Below are 19605 nucleotides of genomic sequence, written 5' to 3' on the forward strand. Positions count from 1 at the left end.
CAGGTTGTATGTAGATGCAGTGCTCCTTCTAAAATGGGATATCATGGTTTTTATGCACCATCATGTGCACCGCCTGAGGTGACTGCTCGGAAATAAGACGGGGAGATGTATTATAGCTGCACGCGTCATGCTGCTATTGCAGTTCCTACTGTGCCTCATTTCCAAGGTGAAGCAGGAAGCTCCACCAACAAGATATACAAACAACTAGTTTACTGAAGCAGGGTAGTTATCCCCCATCGATCCCTACTACAGTGATGATACATTTCCATCTCCTCTGTGGATACGTGCAGTCTTGCTATTATCACGAGTTCACCCGTGCATCCCAGAGGTCGCATGTGCAGCAACCAGGGACTACGCTGTCCCTGCTGTTGTGAATGTGGCAAAGACACCTTCAGTTGACGAAATTGAAAGATGCAGGTGTTGGAACAGGTCCGTGCCACTGATCCTTCATAAACTGCCCTGCATATCTGCGTGCTTTCTTGTAGATAGCTGTGCCAATATAGACAGGGCACATAGTGACCCTGTCATTCAGCACACCTCCTCTTTCATACATGGGAGAGAAGTAGTTTTGGTGCATTTAACGTGTGAAGATATCATTTCTCCCCCTAACAACCAATCGTACGTCTACCCCAAAGGCATCCTAGCGATGTAGGATGTTGAGTGATTTGCTAGATGGTGAAGTTTTCAATCGCCAACAATATTATATGAGATGTTTATACCTTGTTATTGTGATGATTTATGACTTACCTTTGTAAGGATGCTAAGCTGGAGACTTTTCATTTGCATATTCTGAGAAGTGTTTATAAGTGTCTCACTTAGGGGTCTATTTACTAAGCCTTGGATGGAGATAAAGTCGCTGGAGATAAAGTACCAGCCAATCGGCTCCTAACTGTCATTTTTCAAACACAGCCTGTGTTATGATTCCCGTACTCCAGACCAGAGGAGATCTTATGGCAGAGGTCTGAGTACTGGAAAGATATACTGGTTGTGGGAGCAGGAGAGCCTAGTAACCCCTGGCGCCCTAACTCCGTTGTCTCGCCCGTGTTATCAGAAATCCCCTGCGAGACTATGGTTGCTTGAGCCCATGGCAGCCGCGTTCGAAGGGCGGATTATGTCTGCCCAACCCCGATGCCCCCTCAGGTCTTAATGGGAGACAAAGGGAAATCCGAGACAGGGTGATAACAAGGGGCCCTCTGACTAAGCAACCAGGCCAGGGGTTACAAGCTAACTAACTAAACCAAAAAGTATGTGCGGACTAGCCGCCAGGGAAAAGGACAACCAAAGATCCACTGATCCTTAACTCCTATCCAGCACCGCTGGATACCAGAGTGGATCAGGGGGAGCGGAATCCTCCGCAAAAGCTCCAGAACACAAAGATACAAAATAATAAACAGTAAGCGGTCAAGCCGCAACACACGGCTACGCCGCGACTCACGAACACCACAGGATGTTAAAGGTGCTCGGTCAGACTCCAGGAACAGATGACAATTTCCGAGTACAGGATCACTGAGGACAGGAACAACCGGATAGAGCAGGACTGGAAACTCTCTGTAACCCACACAGGCAAACAGGAAGCTATCACCGGCGTCTGTGAGAAGTCCAAAGGGTGCTTATAACTGTGAGCTCCCCAATCAGGAGCCAGACTGGGTGATCACAAGTAATGCCGTGCAGCTTGCATGCTGCACGGCCAGCACACCATTATACAATTAGAAAAGACCCAGCAACGGGGAACGCGGCCCGAACGTGGCGTCCCCGTTGCTAGGGTCTGAGCGGCTCCGTGCGCCCGGCGTCTAGCGTTGCCAGGGAGCCGGCGGCTGTACGTGCACGGCGTCCCTGGTTGCTAGGCGCCGGGCCGCACCGACGAGCGGACCCCGGCGCCTAACAGTACCCCCCCCTTGAGGAGGGGTCAAGGAACCCCTAAAGCCCGGTTTCCGAGGAAATTCTCGAAAAAATGCCCTCTTGAGCCTCGGGGCATGGAGATCCTTATCCAGGACCCAAGACCTTTCTTCTGGACCATAACCTCTCCAATGCACCAAAAAATAAAGCCGACCCCAGGACAACTTGGAATCGAGAACCTTCTCCACCAAGAACTCCTGCTGACCCTGTACAACTATTGGTGATCTCCCCTGAGATATCTTACGAGGAAATCTACTGGACGAAACATATGGTTTCAGCAATGAGCAATGGAAAGTATTTCCGATCCGTAAAGTTTTTGGTAAACGTAACCGGAAGGCAACTGGATTGACTTTTTTGATAATGTGAAATGGTCCAATAAATTTAGGACCCAATCTGGCTGAGGTTTGTCGAAGTTTAATGTTGCGAGTCGACAACCACACCCTATCTCCTACTTTAAAAGTGCACGGCCGCCGGAGCCTGTCAGAAAATCTCTTTTCCTGAAATGCCGCTTTTCTGAGAGCCAGGTGCACTTTTCTCCAAATGAGCCTAAGATGAGAGGTCAAGGTCAGTGAGGAGACAGAGGAATGTTGAAAAAAGGAATTAGCTCTGGGGTGAAAACCAAAAACTGCAAAAAATGGAGACACATTGGTGGAGGAATGACAGGCATTATTGTAAGCGAACTCCGCCAATGGAAGAAACTCAGACCAGTCATTTTGGAGTTTGGCCGAGTACAACCGCAAATATTGTTTTAGTGATTGATTAACTCGCTCAGTCTGCCCGTTGGATTGGGGATGGTAGCCTGACGTTAAAGATAATTTCATCTTCAATGAGACACAAAAAGATTTTCAAAACTGTGCAATGAATTGTGGACCCCGATCGGAAACAATATCAGTGGGTAACCCATGGAGTCTGAAAACATGGCGGAGGAACAAGACTGCCAATCCCTGGGCAGATGGCAATCGGGGAAGAGCAATGAAATGGGCCATTTTACTAAAACGGTCCACTACCACCCATATGACACGGCATCCGGCTGACAGAGGGAGGTCCACCACAAAATCCATGGAGATATGAGACCATGGCCTAAGAGGAACATTCAAGGGCATAAGCTGACCGATAGGCAAAGAACGGGGAACTTTATGCTGTGCACAGACCTGACACGAAAAAACAAACTCCTTAATGTCTTTGGAAAGACCAGGCCACCATACTGAGCGGGATACTAATTCCAAAGTCTTAGCGATTCCCAGATGCCCGGCAACTTTGCTATCATGAAACTCCGTCAAAACAGTTGCTCTCAAAAACTCAGGGACAAAAAGACGACCAGCAGGAGTATTTCCAGGAGCCTGATGTTGAAGCAGCTTTAACTGGGTAAATAAATCCTGTGTGAGGCCTGCCCGAATGACTGAAGACGGAAGTATGGGAGTAACAGGACTGTTGTCTTGAACTGGAAGAAAACTGCGTGACAGGGCATCTGCCTTGGTATTCTTGGAACCTGGCCTGAAGGTGATAATGAATTTGAAACGAGTAAAAAATAAAGCCCAACGAGCCTGCCGGGCATTCAGTCATTTAGCTGATTCAATGTATTGAAGATTTTTGTGATCAGTCAAAACTGAAATGATATGAGTCGCTCCCTCAAGCCAATGCCTCCACTCCTCGAAAGCCCATTTAATAGCCAGCAATTCCCGGTTACCAACATCGTAGTTGGATTCAGCAGAAGAGAATTTTCTGGACATAAAGGCACAAGGGTGTAATTCAAGGGAATCCGGATCCTTCTGAGATAGGATAGCCCCTACTCCAACCTCTGAGGCATCAACCTCAACAATGAAAGGCAATTCTGGGTTGGGGTGTCTGAGGACAGGGGCTGAGACAAAGGCTTGTTTCAAGGCCTGAAAAGATAGCTCGGCTTCACGTGACCAATTGGTAGGATCCGCTCCCTTCTTAGTCAGTGCCACAATGGGAGCAACTAGGTCAGAGAAAGAGTGAATAAATCTTCTATAGTAGTTCGCAAACCCTAAAAAGCGCTGAATTGCTTTTAAGTTGGTGGGTTGCGCCCAACTAAGGATGGCTTGGAGCTTCTTTGGTTCCATACGGAATCCCCGAGGGGAAATAATGTATCCTAAAAAGGATACCTCCGTGACATGAAATTCACACTTCTCCAGCTTGGCATATAGGTGATTTTCACGTAATTTTTTTAGAACCTGACGCACCTGGGTAACATGTTGTTCTACAGAGTCAGAATAAATCAAAATATCGTCTAAGTAGACTACAACGAATTTTCCAAGAAATTCACGGAGCACATCGTTAATGAGATCCTGGAAAACTGCCGGAGCGTTAGACAGGCCGAATGGCATAACCAGATACTCATAGTGGCCTGACTGAGTACTGAATGCCGTTTTCCACTCATCCCCTGACTTGATTCTGATGAGGTTATATGCTCCTCTCAGTTCAATCTTAGAAAAAATCACAGCCGAACGTAGCTGATCAAAGAGGACAGAGATCAGTGGCAGAGGGTAAGTATTTTTTACTGAGATTTTATTCAAGGCTCTAAAGTCAATGCAGGGTCTGAGTGAACCATCCTTCTTCTCTACGAAGAAGAAGCCTGCACTTAAAGGGGATTTAGATGGCCTGATAAATCCTTTCCCTAGGCTTTCTTTAACATACTCATTCATGGCCACAGTTTCAGGTCCGGACAATGCATATAACCTTCCCTTAGGCAAAGTGGCACCAGGAATTAGCTCAATGGCACAATCATAAGGCCTATGGGGAGGCAGAATATCCGCATTGCCCTTGGAAAAAACATCAACAAAATCCTGGTATTCCACAGGAATGGGTGCGGGAATGGCAGCAGCTATTCTGATGGGAAGCGTAATACATTCCTTATTACAGATGGTACCCCATTGTGAGATCTCCCCCGACTGCCAATCAATGATGGGATTATGAAAGGCCAGCCAAGGGTGACCCAGAACCACTGGAACTGCTGGGCAATGGGTGAGGAAAAACTCAATTTTTTCAGAATGCAGAGCTCCTACCGAGAGTAGAACAGGAGGTGTACAGAGAGAAATAACCCCATTGGACAAGGGACTCCCATCTAAACCATGCATGGTGATACACCTACCCAAGGCTAACTGAGGAATACCTAAGGTCTTGGCCCATGTCAAATCCATAAAGTTCCCTGCAGCTCCACTGTCCACAAAAACAGAGACCGAGGAACAGAGGCTGCCAAAGGAAACTTTAGCTGGGACTAACAGTGAATTATTTGAGGAGATAAGCTGCAGACCAAAGTGAACCCCCTCACAATTCACTTGGTCGAGACGTTTCCCGACTTGTTCGGACAACTACGGGCAAAATGTCCCTTACCTCCACAGTATAAACAAAGACCAGAACTTTGCCTTCTGGTTCTTTCTTCAGGAGACAGTTTGGAGAGACCCATCTGCATAGGCTCCTCTATGTCCACAGGGATGGAAAAAACACAAGGAGTTGACCCGACAGATGCTCCTTTTTCAGCCCTCCGCTCTCTGAGCCGACGATCAATCTTAATAGAGAGCTCCATGAGTTTATCGAGAGTCTCAGGAGCGGGATACTGAAGGAGACTGTCTTTTATAGACTCAGATAAGCCGAGGCGAAACTGACTGCGCAGGGCTGGGTCATTCCATCCACAGTCGTTCGACCAACGGCGAAACTCCGTACAATAAATCTCTGCGGGATTCCTACCCTGTCTGAGAGCACGCAACTGACTCTCGGCGGATGCCTCTCTATCAGGGTCGTCATACAATAGCCCTAAAGACTTTAGAAAGGCGTCTACAGAAAATAAAGCCGGATCGTCTGTCTTTAAACCAAAAGCCCAGGTCTGAGGATCCCCCTGAAGCAGAGAAATAATAATTCCAACCCGCTGAGCCTCCGTACCTGAGGAGACTGGTCTCAAACGAAAATAAAGTTTACAAGACTCTTTAAAATTAAAAAACTGTTTTCTATCCCCAGAAAAACGGTCAGGCAGATGCATTTTTGGTTCAGGAATGACCCTCGGGGAAGTCCGTAACAGATCTTCCTGTGACCTCACCCGAAGGGACAGATCCTGAACCATCTGAGTAAGCTCTTGAATCTGGCTAACTAGAAGCTGGCCAGGATTTGGCCCGACACCGGTGGGATTCATGAGGCCGACAAATCTCCCAACTGAACAAGGGAAAAAATTAACTCCTGTTTAATTTTAAATTTAGTCTGGCCGGTGATAATGTTATGATTCCCGTACTCCAGACCAGAGGAGATCTTATGGCAGAGGTCTGAGTACTGAAAAGATATACTGGTTGTGGGAGCAGGAGAGCCTAGTAACCCCTGGCGCCCTAACTCCGTTGTCTCGCCCGTGTTATCAGAAATCCCCTGCGAGACTATGGTTGCTTGAGCCCATGGCAGCCGCGTTCGAAGGGCGGATTATGTCTGCCCAACCCCGATGCCCCCTCAGGTCTTAATGGGAGACAAAGGGAAATCCGAGACAGGGTGATAACAAGGGGCCCTCTGACTAAGCAACCAGGCCAGGGGTTACAAGCTAACTAACTAAACCAAAAAGTATGTGCGGACTAGCCGCCAGGGAAAAGGACAACCAAAGATCCACTGATCCGTAACTCCTATCCAGCACCGCTGGATACCAGAGTGGATCAGGGGGAGCGGAATCCTCCGCAAAAGCTCCAGAACACAAAGATACAAAATAATAAACAGTAAGCGGTCAAGCCGCAACACACGGCTACGCCGCGACTCACGAACACCACGGGATGTTAAAGGTGCTCGGTCAGACTCCAGGAACAGATGACAATTTCCGAGTACAGGATCACTGAGGACAGGAACAACCGGATAGAGCAGGACTGGAAACTCTCTGTAACCCACACAGGCAAACAGGAAGCTATCACCGGCGTCTGTGAGAAGTCCAAAGGGTGCTTATAACTGTGAGCTCCCCAATCAGGAGCCAGACTGGGTAATCACAAGTAATGCCGTGCAGCTTGCATGCTGCACGGCCAGCACACCATTATACAATTAGAAAAGACCCAGCAACGGGGAACGCGGCCCGAACGTGGCGTCCCCGTTGCTAGGGTCTGAGCGGCTCCGTGCGCCCGGCGTCTAGCGTTGCCAGGGAGCCGGCGGCTGTACGCGCACGGCGTCCCTGGTTGCTAGGCGCCGGGCCGCACCGACGAGCGGACCCCGGCGCCTAACAGCCTGTGGCATAGCAGTTAGGAGCCGATTGGCTGGTACTTTATCTCCAGCTACTTTATCTCCATCCAAGGCTTAGTAAATAGATCCCTTATTCACTAGTGAGTTAGTGAGAATTTGTGTAATCAAGAGTGTTCTAAATTTTGTGATTAATTTGGTTTATAGAACTCTAACTAATACCCTCTTGCGCTATACTAGATAATATGATATTGCTGAAAATTTCAATACATCAAAATCTTGTATTTTATAAGCATAACATTTATTCATACATAATACATCTCAAATTTTAAAGCAAGACCGGTCTCATTAATACCATAAAAATCTTTGAATAAGAATAACAAGTATATATTATACTATAAGGAGGTGGACTTAAGCATAATCTGTGCACAGAAGTGTATATACTATTATGTAAGGAAATAACTCAGTCCGTGAATACTAGTCAGTATGTAACCAATATCAGCTGCTAGTTAGAACCCGTACATTGATTAAATATCCATAGATAGTTATTTTTTATCACAGTTCCTTTAAAAGTAACCATCCAGCACAAAGCAATGAGCTGCGTGAGAACCGCTCCAAACCGGAGCCTTACGTGAGGCTTAAGCCAATGATGTCAGCAAGAAGGAGTCCCAGTGTCTACCGAGGTGGTCTCTGGCTCCGGGAAACAGCACCTGTGCTGGTGCCTGCTGTATATGATCCTGCCCGACTTCAAGGCTCTGTGAGTCCACACCTCTTAGTGCCGTATGCAGGCACTGGTGAGTGGTTTCTCTCCTCCCAGTAATTGTTCCAGCAAATGATGGTATCAATAGCTGATGCAAAGTACGGGTCCAATTAATGCAGGGGTCCAAAAATCAAAGCTTCTGACGCGTTCGCTCCTCCCACAGGGGCTTTATCAAAGAATGATTTCCAAAAGTCACAGGACCCTTTTTAAAGGAATAATGTTGAATCCTATTGGTGCACATGATAATGAATATAGAATACCTGTTTATACACCTGCTCAACCACCTGCTAGTCCAACCTCCAGATAATTAAAGCTTCAAAGATTCTCACACACACACACACACACACACACACACACACACACACACAGTATTTACTAGGTACAAATCTTATAAGAAATCTTTTAACATATAAATACAATTATACACACAATATAAATGAATCAATAATATATAAATACATATTCTAAAAATACATTTCTCTATCGTCCTAAGTGGATGCTGGGGTTCCTGAAAGGACCATGGGGAATAGCGGCTCCGCAGGAGACAGGGCACAAAAAAGTAAAGCTTTACTAGGTCAGGTGGTGTGCACTGGCTCCTCCCCCTATGACCCTCCTCCAGACTCCAGTTAGATTTTGTGCCCGAACGAGAAGGGTGCAATCTAGGTGGCTCTCCTAAAGAGCTGCTTAGAGAAAGTTTAGTTTAGGTTTTTTTTCTTTACAGTGAGTCCTGCTGGCAACAGGATCACTGCAACGTGGGACTTAGGGGGAAAGTAGTAAACTCACCTGCATGCAGAGTGGATTTGCTGCTTGGCTACTGGACACCATTAGCTCCAGAGGGATCGAACACAGGCCCAGCCGTGGAGTCCGGTCCCGGAGCCGCGCCGCCGACCCCCTTGCAGATGCTGAAGCGTGAAGAGGTCCGGAAACCGGCGGCTGAAGACTCCTCAGTCTTCATAAGGTAGCGCACAGCACTGCAGCTGTGCGCCATTTTCCTCTCAGCACACTTCACTGGGCAGTCACTGAGGGTGCAGAGCGCTGGGGGGGGGCGCTCTGAGAGGCAAATATAAACCTTATACAAGGCTAAAAATACCTCACATATAGCCCATAGGGGCTATATGGAGATATTTAACCCCTGCCTGACTGGAAAAATAGCGGGAGAAGAACCCGCCGGAAAAGGGGCGGGGCCTATCTCCTCAGCACACGGCGCCATTTTCTGTCACAGCTCCGCTGGTCAGGACGGCTCCCAGGTCTCTCCCCTGCACTGCACTACAGAAACAGGGTAAAACAGAGAGGGGGGGCACATTAATGGCTATATATATATATATATTATATATTAAAGCAGCTATAAGGGAGCACTTAATATAAGGATATCCCTTGTATATATAGCGCTTTGTGGTGTGTGCTGGCAGACTCTCCCTCTGTCTCCCCAAAAGGGCTAGTGGGTCCTGTCTTCATTAGAGCATTCCCTGTGAGTTTGCGGTGTGTGTCGGTACGGGGTGTCGACATGTATGAGGACGATATTGGTGTGGAGGCGGAGCAATTGCCAAATATGCAGATGTCACCCCCCAGGGGGTCGACACCAGAATGGATGCCTTTATTTGTGGAATTACGTGATGGTTTATCTTCCCTTAAACAGTCAGTTGAGGACATGAGGCGGCCGGACAATCAATTAATGCCTGTCCAGGCGCCTCAAACACCGTCAGGGGCTGTAAAACGCCCTTTGCCTCAGTCGGTCGACACAGACCCAGACACAGGCACTGACTCCAGTGACGACGGTAGAAATTCAAACGTATTTTCCAGTAGGGCCACACGTTATATGATTTTGGCAATGAAGGAGACGTTACATTTAGCTGATACTACAGATACCGTAAAACAGGGTATTATGTATGGTGTGAAAAAACTACAAACAGTTTTTCCTGAATCAGAAGAATTAAATGACGTGTGTGATGAAGCGTGGGTTGCTCCTGATAAAAAGTTGATAATTTCAAAAAAGTTATTGGCATTATACCCTTTCCCGCCAGAGGTTAGGGCGCGCTGGGAAACACCCCCTAAGGTGGACAAGGCGCTCACACGCTTATCTAAACAAGTGGCGTTACCCTCTCCTGAGACGGCCGCACTTAAGGATCCATCAGATAGAAAGATGGAAGTTATTCAAAAGAATATATACACACATGCAGGTGTTATACTACGACCAGCTATAGCAACTGCCTGGATGTGCAGTGCTGGAGTAGTTTGGTCAGAATCCCTGATTGAAAATATTGATACCCTAGATAGGGACAATGTTTTACTGTCGTTAGAACAAATAAAGGATGCATTTATCTATATGCGTGATGCACAGAGGGATATTTGCACACTGGCATCTCGGGTGAGTGCTATGTCCATTTCAGCCAGAAGAGCCTTATGGACACGACAGTGGACAGGCGATGCGGATTCAAAACGTCACATGGAGGTTTTGCCGTATAAAGGGGAGGAGTTATTTGGAGTTGGTCTATCAGACTTGGTGGCCACGGCTACTGCCGGGAAATCCACTTTTTTACCTCAAGTCACTCCCCAACAGAGAAAGGCACCGACCTTTCAACCGCAGCCTTTTCGCTCCTACAAAAATAAGAGAGCAAAGGGTTTGTCGTACCTGCCACGAGGCAGAGGAAGAGGGAAGAGACACCAACAGGCAGCTCCTTCCCAGGAACAGAAGCCCTCCCCGGCTCCTGCAAAAACCTCAGCATGACGCTGGGGCCTCTCAAGCGGACTCGGGGACAGTGGGCGGCCGTCTCAAAAATTACAGCGCGCAGTGGGCTCACTCGCAGGTAGACCCCTGGATCCTGCAGATAATATCTCAGGGGTACAGGTTGGAATTAGAGACGGATCCTCCTCATCGTTTCCTGAAGTCTGCTTTACCAACCGTCTCTTCCGAAAGGGAGAGGGTGTTGGAAGCCATTCACAAGCTGTACGCTCAGCAGGTGATAGTCAAAGTACCCCTATTACAACAAGGAAAGGGGTATTATTCCACTCTATTTGTGGTACCGAAGCCGGATGGCTCGGTAAGGCCTATTCTAAATCTGAAGTCCTTGAACCTCTACATAAAAAAGTTCAAGTTCAAGATGGAGTCACTCAGAGCAGTGATAGCGAACCTGGAAGAAGGGGACTTTATGGTATCCTTGGACATCAAGGATGCGTATCTACACGTTCCGATTTACCCCGCACACCAGGGGTACATCAGGTTCATTGTTCAAAACTGTCACTATCAGTTTCAGACGCTGCCGTTCGGATTGTCCACGGCGCCTCGGGTCTTTACCAAGGTAATGGCCGAGATGATGATTCTTCTTCGAAGAAAAGGCGTATTAGTTATCCCATACTTGGACGATCTCCTAATAAGGGCAAGGTCCAGAGAACAGCTGGAGACAGCTTTAGCACTATCTCAAGAGGTGCTAAGACAACACGGGTGGATTCTGAATATTCCAAAATCCCATTTAATCCCGACAACTCGTCTGCTGTTCCTAGGAATGATTCTGGACACGGTTCAGAAAAAGGTTTTCCTTCCAGAGGAAAAAGCCAAGGAGTTATCCGATCTGGTCAGGAACCTCCTAAAACCAGGAAAGGTGTCAGTACATCAATGCACAAGAGTCCTGGGAAAAATGGTGGCTTCTTACGAAGCAATTCCATTCGGCAGATTCCATGCAAGAATATTCCAAAGGGATCTGTTGGACAAATGGTCAGGGTCGCATCTGCAGATGCACCTGCGAATAACCCTGTCACCAAAGACAAGGGTGTCACTTCTGTGGTGGTTGCAGAAGGCTCACCTATTAGAAGGCCGCAGATTCGGCATTCAGGATTGGATCCTGGTGACCACGGACGCCAGCCTGAGAGGCTGGGGAGCAGTCACACAAGGAAGAAACTTCCAGGGAGTATGGACGAGTCTGGAAAAGTCTCTTCACATAAACATTCTGGAACTAAGAGCAATCTACAATGCTCTAAGCCAGGCGGAACTTCTCCTGAAAGGAAAGCCGGTGTTGATTCAGTCGGACAACATCACGGCGGTCGCCCATGTAAACAGGCAGGGCGGCACAAGAAGCAGGAGTGCAATGGCAGAAGCTGCCAAGATTCTTCGCTGGGCGGAGAATCACGTGATAGCACTGTCAGCAGTGTTCATCCCGGGCGTGGACAACTGGGAAGCAGACTTCCTCAGCAGACACGATCTTCATCCGGGAGAGTGGGGTCTACATCCAGAAGTCTTCAACATGTTAATAGACCGTTGGGAAAGACCAATTGTAGACATGATGGCGTCTCGCCTCAACAAGAAACTGGACAAATATTGCGCCAGGTCAAGAGATCCACAGGCAATAGCTGTGGACGCACTGGTAACTCTTTGGGTGTACCAGTCAGTGTATGTGTTTCCTCCTCTGCCGCTCATACCAAAGGTATTGAAGATCATACGGCAAAGAAGAGTAAGAACAATACTAGTGGTTCCGGATTGGCCGAGAAGGACTTGGTATCCGGAACTTCAAGAGATGCTCACGGACGAACCGTGGCCTCTACCTCTGAGAAGGGACCTGCTACAGCAGGGTCCCTGTCTTTTTCAAGACTTACCGCGGCTGCGTTTGACGGCATGGCGGTTGAACGCCAGATCCTAAAAGGGAAAGGCATTCCAGAAGAAGTCATTCCTACCTTGATTAAGGCACGGAAGGAAGTCACCGTGAAACATTATCACCGCATTTGGCGAAAATATGTAGCGTGGTGCGAGGATCGGAGTGTTCCGACGGAGGAATTCCAACTGGGTCGTTTCCTACATTTCCTGCAATCAGGATTATCTATGGGTCTCAAATTGGGATCCATTAAGGTTCAAATTTCGGCCCTGTCAATATTCTTCCAAAAAGAATTGGCCTCTGTCCCTGAGGTCCAGACTTTTGTCAAGGGAGTACTGCATATACAGCCTCCTGTGGTGCCTCCGGTGGCACCGTGGGATCTAAATGTAGTTTTAGATTTCCTCAAATCCCATTGGTTTGAACCATTGAAAAAGGTGGATTTGAAATATCTCACATTGAAAGTGACTATGTTACTAGCCCTGGCCTCTGCCAGGAGAGTATCTGAATTGGCGGCTTTATCTTATAAAAGTCCTTATCTAATCTTCCATTCGGATAGGGCAGAACTGCGGACTCGTCCGCATTTTCTCCCTAAAGTGGTATCAGCATTTCATCTGAACCAACCTATTGTGGTGCCTGCGGCCACTAGCGACTTGGAGGACTCCAAGTTGTTGGACGTTGTCAGAGCCTTAAAAATATACATTTCAAGGACGGCTGGAGTCAGAAAATCTGACTCGCTGTTTATATTGTATGCACCCAACAAGTTGGGCGCACCTGCTTCTAAGCAGTCGATTGCTCGTTGGATTTGTAACACAATTCAACTTGCACATTCTGTGGCAGGCCTGCCACAGCCTAAAACTGTAAAAGCCCACTCCACAAGGAAGGTGGGCTCATCTTGGGCGGCTGCCCGAGGGGTCTCGGCATTACAACTCTGCCGAGCAGCTACGTGGTCGGGGGAGAACACGTTTGTAAAATTTTACAAATTTGATACCCTGGCAAAGGAGGACCTGGAGTTCTCTCATTCGGTGCTGCAGAGTCATCCGCACTCTCCCGCCCGTTTGGGAGCTTTGGTATAATCCCCATGGTCCTTTCAGGAACCCCAGCATCCACTTAGGACGATAGAGAAAATAAGAATTTACTTACCGATAATTCTATTTCTCGGAGTCCGTAGTGGATGCTGGGCGCCCATCCCAAGTGCGGATTATCTGCAATACTTGTACATAGTTATTGTTAACTAATTCGGGTTATTGTTAAGGAGCCATCTTTAAGAGGCCCTTTCTGTTATCATACTGTTAACTGGGTTTAGATCACAAGTTGTACGGTGTGATTGGTGTGGCTGGTATGAGTCTTACCCGGGATTCAAAATGCCTCCCTTATTGTGTATGCTCGTCCGGGCACAGTACCTAACTGGAGTCTGGAGGAGGGTCATAGGGGGAGGAGCCAGTGCACACCACCTGACCTAGTAAAGCTTTACTTTTTTGTGCCCTGTCTCCTGCGGAGCCGCTATTCCCCATGGTCCTTTCAGGAACCCCAGCATCCACTACGGACTCCGAGAAATAGAATTATCGGTAAGTAAATTCTTATTATCTCAATGCCCGCTCTGTCCACAAAAGGTCCCTATTTTTAGACCTTCAGAAAAATATATATATATAAAATCTACCTATTTAATATTTAAAGAAAATAACGATTACACCTTACCGGTGAATCAAACTCACTGCCCAGTCCCTCATAAACTATTACACTACTGTTACTCCATCGTCAGCTCTCAATGTTAGTGAGCTGCATTCAGCCTGTGTAAAGTGTGGTTCCACCTCATTTCTATACCGTCGTAATAATATGCGCTCTCAAAAAATCATACATAGTTTTATTCACAAATTAATAAATTCCAATGAACACCTCCACAAAATAGTGTTTATTGTGAATAAAAATGAAAATTAAAAATGTAAATAAATAACCAAAAGACTACATCCTCCCACTCTTTGGATTGAACTCCCAACCTCTTTCTTCACAGTCAATTTCTCTACCACTCCTCCATCAGACTCCTGTTCATCTCAATAGGTGTTCAACCTCATTTATAAGGTTTGATTAAATACTTGATATAAACAAAACCTATTTCATTTATTGAATTCTAAAACTACATATAATATAAAAAATAAAAATAAAAATAATAAGAAACTAATATAATGATGATAATGTATAATATACTGTATGATGACAACAATAAAAATAGATACACCGTTGAAATTCATACTTTAGGTTTATTTTCACACTCTAATTCGAACCTCCAACCTTAACCATGTAAAACCTATTTGCTGTTCTTACACCAATCAAGAGTGTTCTAAATTTTGTGATTAATTTGGTTTATACAACCATGGTTATTGGTGACATATACTGTATTAGAAACTTGTAATTATATATTATTTATTTTTTCCCAAAATTTTATTACAGGTGATGGAGGTTATCCCGCTCGAACCTGGCTTTTGACTTCAATTTATAAGCCTGCTCGAAGACAGGATTTTATTTATAACAAAGCCCATATTGCCACAAGAAGTATAATTGAAAGAACTTATGGAATGCTTAAAATTCAGTTCTGTAGTTTGGATAAGTCAGGTGGCACCCGTTTACTGTATATGGCCCTCACAAAGTATGCCATATTTTTCCAACCTGCTGTGTTCTTCATAAAATTTGTTTAAGACACAAACTTCAAATGGTTGTTGGACAACAAAACCACCCTGATCCAGAGGTTTCTCCCTCCCTAATTTAATTAGAACTATTTTCCCTCAGAATTGATTTATATGCTCCAACAGTCTAAAAAGAATGTTCAGGAGTACAAAATAAAAATAATTTATTAGGGCGAATAGTGTATTATTTTAAAACTGTGTAACAGTTGTGGTATATTTAGCTAAAATAATGAATACTGTTCTTTAGTATAAAAAATGTAAAATAATTTATACAGTATGTAAAAATATACAGTATTTTAATAGGTTAAATGTTATACAGTCTACTTTCCTAGGTGATGTTATAAGAGCCTTACATTATCTTAGATGTTTAATTGTATGGCTTCTTTTAGATCCATCAAACTATTCAATTCTACTCACTGTTAATTCAGCGAATGCCCGTTCTCCCGGACTTAACACACAGGTTGATTTGTCGGGAGAACGGGCATTCTCCGACTTAATTGCCCGGCGTGATGCTGATTTCCTACAGAATCTGCATTGCGACGGCCATATGGCAGCACTTTTGTGTCGGATTTCTGCTTGTACTCCCCAGGGGTGTGAGAATAAATTCCAACAATTAAGGGTCACATGGCGCTGTATCGAATAGCACTGGGAGCTAATTCCCGGCGCTAATCAACTGTCGGCAAATTGAAGTGACCCCTATATTTTTTGGGGGGTTTTATTTTTTTTTATTATGTATTTCAATTATTTGCATTGATATTTGCGTTTATTAATATATTGTATGAACAAATGCTACAGTTAACAGTTTCAAATAAAGGATTTGTGTTGAATCAGAAAAGTTAATTTTGTGTAAAAATTTGAAAGCTAAATTATTTATGATACAAAAATAAAAGGGTAAATTTGCTATCAAGCACTGATTGTGATGGTAATACTGTTCCTGCTTCGCTTCTATACCAAGACAAAGCAGGAAGCAATATCGTTAGAATGTATTAACATCCTGTTTTCCAAGAGTGGGTAAGTGGAATTCCCTACCACCACTACACTTCAATCCTTGTCAGATCCCCACAACGCATTAGCCTAGTACTGATGTACTGGGTCTCCTCCCCTGGCCAGCTCAATGACTCATGTGCAAGATCTTTCTACTAACGAGTGATCTCTTGTACGCACTTAGGAACCGCCATTCACAGCCTGGTAAGATTGGCTCTGTATGCTGCAACGACACCTGCAGATGTCGAAACCTACTGTTTTTATATTGCCCCTGCACATCAGCACGCTATCTTACAGATACAGTAGCAGTGCCGATAATGACAGTGGAGCATAGTGACCCTGTCACCTTGCATGCCACTGTAATAGATGGGGGAGAAGCGGTATCAGTGTACATAACTTGGACTGATACCACTTCTCAACATTAAGAACTTAAGAACGGTCATTATGGGGGATAAGCGGCATCAGCGCTGTTATATACACTGTTACCACTTGTACCCTATGTTTATCTGTGTGGATGTGTGCAAGGTGACAGGGGCGAATACAGAACTATTGATATCAGAAAAATAAAAACTGACTAAATATAAACAAAAAAGATCATTTAAAAAATATCAATATGTAATAAAGATAGTTTCCAAATTGTTTGTACATAATAATCTTGTTCAAATAAGTTGTACTCTATCAAAAAAAAAAAATTTTTCAAGTAGAAACACAATTTTATGTTAAAATTGTAACAGATTGCAAATTCTTTAGGCTATATAGTCATGCATATATCAGTTCTTACGTTGTATTACGGATAGTTGCAACAAAACATCTCTAGTTATAATATCAAAATCATGTGTAAAAATTGTTTAACTCATTCAGGTAATACATAAAATTGCCGATTAGTCATCATACCTGGCGAAAGTTTAAATAACTGAAACAAATATGTTTAGATGGAATTATCAAAAATTGAGTTAGGAACAATGACCCCATCATCTTAGCAGCTAGCAGGAAAATTGGATACTGTAGCTAAGAACCATCCTAACTAGCACTAATCCTGACTGATACAGTACATTTGGAGAACAGTTAACTGCAACAGTTTTTGAGGCCAATTACGGACTTCACATTAAAATTATTAACTTGTCATTAAAATAGAAATAGAACCTGCTCTATAAAAAAAATAACAGTGTAAAATTATGATTTATGTCTCAAAAATTTAATTATTTGTAATATTCAGAAAATATTTCTGCAAATTGAATACCATTAGTACAATGCAAAATTTTAATTTACAGTTTAAGAATGTAAGCCAAAAAATACAATTAAAGATTTAGTTGTATTTTTTTGTTAAGTCCGTCTTCCGTATAAAGGGTATTCATTTTCAAATTTATGCCTGAATTTTGATAAAAGCCAGATTAGTGTATACATTTTTGATAGAAGTAGAAAATTACCAATTTTTTATAATCTGTGTTGCTTCATTTTCAGCATTTTTTTTCCATTTTTTTTTGTTTAGTAGAATGGGAAACTTGAATTTCATGAGGATTCAGATTCCTCTGGACACTCAAGAGTTTGCTCCTCTTCTTTTTTTTCTTTTTTTTTTTGTGGTTGTTTGGAACTAGTTGCTTTATTAAGCCCCAGTGTAGATTCTAATTTTTTTTAAATATCAGTTAGATTCCTGAAATAATCTGAAATTGATGTTAAAGCATTTTTTAACACAAGAGTATTTTGTTCTTGAATCTCTCTGATTTTATTTAGGGAACTGTGAATATCCTGTACATTTTGAGACATCTGTCCCAGTTCAACATGTCAGAAATTCTTAAATTCTGAAATTGAATTACAAAAAAAAGCTCATTCATATGTTGGATGATTGGATTAGATTTTGCCCCCAATTCAATGTTTGCAGCATTTGGTACAGGACATTGGTCAATGCTGGTATCTTCAGAAATGATGTTTGAATGGTTGGACAACTGTGTGTTTTCATTCAAAGTTTCAGATACAGGACTATTTAGTGAGGTGGTTTGTGACAAATGACATAGCAGCATAGAGCTTTGTTCATAATCAGCACAGCTAATGGGACAATGTATTAATGTGCAGTGACATTAACCGTTCGGACTCCTGCAGCTTGCTTGATTGATAGCTGTGGGTGTTGGAATGGCCAGTGCAACTGATCATTCTTACATTGCAAAGCACATCGGGGCACTGAGGGGCAGCTGTATTATAGCAGCATGCATCATGCCGCTATAGCACTTCCTGCTTTGCCTCATTACCTAGGCGAAGCAGGAAGCTACATCGACAAGATGTATCATCATCTTGTCTGCCAGAGCGGATTAGTGCAAACTTCCCTCTCCGGCGCTCCCTGCCGGATCACACAGCGCATCTGCTTAGTGCTGATGCGCTGTGTCTGCCTGCCCGGCCGGCTGCAGTGTAAATGTGCGGGATTTCAGTACTCATGCAAGATTTCACATGCAGCACAGAGCTGGCACTCGCCACAGCTAAGGACAGCTCTGGTGTATGGCCAACAATACCTGCAGCTGTCAAAATCAATAACATATCAAATTATTTTTAATTTATCTATTTATTATAGCACCACAAAGAGGCAATGAAGTGTCTTTATGCGGGAGAAGCAATATCTGTGCACAATATGTGCACTGATACAGCTTCTTCCCCATGTATGATAGCAGCGGTGCATGCTAAATGACAGGGACACAATGCACCCCTGTCAGTATTGGCCCTGCTATCTAAAAGTTAGCATGTCATTATGTAGAGGCAATGTATGAATGGTCAGAACCACTGACCGTTCAGACACCCGCAGCTATCAGTTTTGACAGCTGAAGGTGTAGTTGGCCATACACCACATCCTGCTGCCGATAATGACATTGCTGCTGACTCCGGACTGCATGTGAAATCTAGCACGAGTAGCAAGATCTCACACATGTGCACTGGATCCTGTGGGGGGAGTGACTCAGTGCATCAGCACTAGGAACTTTCAGCCAACATCCAGCTGACTTTGGTAAAGCAGAGGGTGTGCAACACCACATTCCCACCGGAGTGAGCCCGCCAATTAAAGAGAGACACAGGCCGCTCACACCGGCCATGTACCAACTGGTACGAACCATGATCAGTGAGATGCAAGAGGCCGGCGTGATCAAGGAGAACCACAGCCCATGGGCCGCCCCGCTGGTCATTGTCAAGAAGAAGGACAGCAGCCTTTGTTTCTGCATAGATTACAGGAGGTTGAATATAGTCACCCACAGGGACGCATATTCACTGCCACGAACTGAGGAGTCCCTGACTGCCCTGAAGACCGCTGTCTATTTCTCAACCTTGGATTTGACCAGCGGGTACTGGCAGATCCCGATGGCCCTGGAAGATCGGGAGAAAACGGCTTTTACCACCCCATGGGCCTATTCGAATTCGAAAGAATGCCGTTCGGACTCTGCAATGCCCATGCCACCTTCCAGGGGGTCATAGAACACTGGTTGGGCCATTGGAACTTTGATATTGTCCTCCTGTATCTCGATGACGTGATCATCTTCTCAAAGACGTACGAGGACCATATGAAACACCTGGAGGAAGTGTT

General features: G+C 44.8%; 1 long non-coding RNA gene across 1 annotated transcript in view; it reads left to right on the plus strand.

Annotated features, from left to right (window-relative positions):
* The window catches only part of LOC135058800 (uncharacterized), a 58213-nt gene extending 42361 nt beyond the window's left edge, over nt 1–15852 (plus strand). The window contains exon 3 of the long non-coding RNA XR_010245277.1: nt 14833–15852. This is a non-coding gene — a long non-coding RNA (uncharacterized LOC135058800). The remainder of the gene's footprint in view (nt 1–14832) is intronic.
* The last annotated feature ends 3753 nt before the right edge of the window (nt 15853–19605 follow it).

The sequence above is a fragment of the Pseudophryne corroboree genome, chromosome 1 (genome assembly GCF_028390025.1).
Source record: "Pseudophryne corroboree isolate aPseCor3 chromosome 1, aPseCor3.hap2, whole genome shotgun sequence".
Classification (NCBI taxonomy): domain Eukaryota; kingdom Metazoa; phylum Chordata; class Amphibia; order Anura; family Myobatrachidae; genus Pseudophryne; species Pseudophryne corroboree.